This window comes from Penaeus japonicus, unplaced genomic scaffold, assembly GCF_977035675.1.
Source record: "Penaeus japonicus unplaced genomic scaffold, GWHDUDI00000001_assembly GWHDUDI00000012, whole genome shotgun sequence".
Lineage (NCBI taxonomy): Eukaryota > Metazoa > Arthropoda > Malacostraca > Decapoda > Penaeidae > Penaeus > Penaeus japonicus.
In genome coordinates, this window is record NW_028234414.1 from 3,820,272 (window position 1) to 3,822,641 (window position 2,370).

Genomic DNA, 2,370 nt, shown 5'->3' on the forward strand with positions numbered 1-2,370 from the left:
CCTCATCATAAAAAAGCGTTGTTGTCCTCTTTCAAAAATGCAGGGACGTACTTTGGGTATACCAAATGCCAGACCAGTGTCAGGAAATAGAGATCCACTTCCTTTCGTGTTCGTTGGCGACGAGGCCTTCGGCCTTTCCTTTCACAAGCTGAGACCGGCCGTACGTGGGCAAAAATCTTAAACTTATTCAAAGAAGCTGTTGCCATAGAGCACATTGCTCAGTTTATCAAAGTCACCCTGGTACAGCTATTAAGAACAAGAAGCAGGAAGTACTTGGAATGGAAAAGGCTGCCTATTGGAACTTCAAGCATACTGTTACCAGGATGTTACCTGAGATCCCGCGCTCGTATTCCGAATGTAAATTGGCGTGCGTGCGACGTGCGTAGGTCTAAACAGGTGCAAGGACTGGGTTCTGAAAATGTTACCATTTTCAGAATCTCGAACAATGTGTTACAAAATATCAATCAAGGAATTAGTTTGAATGTGCACTTTGTGCTGAGAATCCTGATTCCAGAACATGTGACCTAGAGACAACGCCTTGCAGCGCACACTGTTCAGGTGTGATTTCCCTGCCGCCCTCCTTGGATCACTTTGCATCAAGCCGTTTTAACTTCCCAACGACTGACTGGCAGGGAGCTCTCTTCGTCAAGAATAAATAAATTCATAAATAAATCACTGAAGTTCATGGATGTGGGCTAATAATTCTATGTGAAAGGGATTTGTTTAGTTTGAAACTGGTTTTGTCTGATCCAGACTTTTTTCTTTTTGAGGTGAAAGAGGTAATACTTCTTCCTTTGGCACTGCAGGTCACTCGTTTAGCTCGTCCTTCGACCAGGTCATCCAGGCAGTGATAGGGGTTCTATGCATGTGTTCGTGTCTTGTGTTAAGGGTTTTTATTATATATTTTTTTTTTCAAACTATAAATTTGTGGACTTAATTTGACCCCCCCCCACCCTCTCCCACTATATAGACCTTTCTCTATTGAAATTGCTGAACTGATAGCCGTTAACAACTTTATTAACCATACCCACGCAAATTTCTAGCCACACTAGACTTGATATTGTTTCCAGTTGAATCTTTTTATGCGAAAGATGTTGAAACTTGTCACATTGATGTTACTTATGTATGCAGTCTACCATTACTGCTAATAGTACATGGCGTTGCATATCCATATTATTTCTGTGTTGCTGGTAAACAATTTTATATTTGAACTGAGAACTTGTAGGGAACAACTTATCAGATTAAGTCTCTTTACTTAGACATTAAGGTAAGGAATGCAAAAAGAAGGTTGAAGCAGAAAGGTAGCAAGAACGTAGTTATTATTCCACGAGGTTATAGTAGCCAGATTGGGAAAAGTTGTCTTGGGAAATGTGATGTGAGGAGTGTACAACCTTTTCAGGAACATCATTTTATATATATATATATATATATATATATATATATATATATATATATATATATATATATAAATATAAGAGAGAGAGAGAGAGAGAGAGAGAGAGAGAGAGAGAGAGAGAGAGGGAGAAGAGAGAGAGACGAGAGAAGAGAGAGAGAGAGAGAGAGAGAGAGGAGAGAGAGAGAGACGAGAGAAGAGAGACAAGAGAGGAGAGAGAGAGAGGGAGAGAGAGAGAGAGGAGAGAGAGAGGGGAGAGAGAGAGAGAGAGGAGAAGAGGAGAGAGAGAGGAGAGAGAGAGAGAGAGAGAGAGAAGAAGAGAGAGAGAGAGGAAGAGAGAGAGAGGAGAGGGGAGAGAGAGGAGAGGAGAGAGGAGAGAGAGAGAGGAGAGGGAGAGAGGAGAGAGAGAGAGAGAGAGAGAGAGAGAGAGAGAGAGAGGAGAGAGAGGGAGAGAGAAGAGGAGAGAGAGAGGAGAGAGAGAGAGAGAGAGAGAGAGAGAGAGAGAGAGAGAGAGAGAGAGAGAGAGAGAGAGAGAGAGAGAGAGAGAGAGAGAGAGAGAGAGAGAGAATATGTATATGTATACGTACACAAATGTAAAGATGTTTCCCCTTTAAATTTACGTTTTCTATGAAAGTCTCGAAACTCCTTCGTTTTCTTTGATTATTAAAATGTAAGGGTTAACTATTTTATATCGTATTTTTTTCTCAATTACACAGAGCACTAAAAAAGCGATTGGTTCATAACATTAAAAAATACTCAATTCGACAATCAACAATGTCGGTTCTGATGTTTTTTAACAGTTATGTTACGTATATATGCAAACTGTCTATAGTTTTTTTTTAATGAAAAAGTCATTTTTTATTAATTAATTACATATACAGATCTAGGGAAAAAAAATCCATGGGGGTTCTAATACCGCGTCCAGACGGGCGATCCTTGTTTGGCAAAAAAAAACAGGTCTATAGACCCTGCAGCAA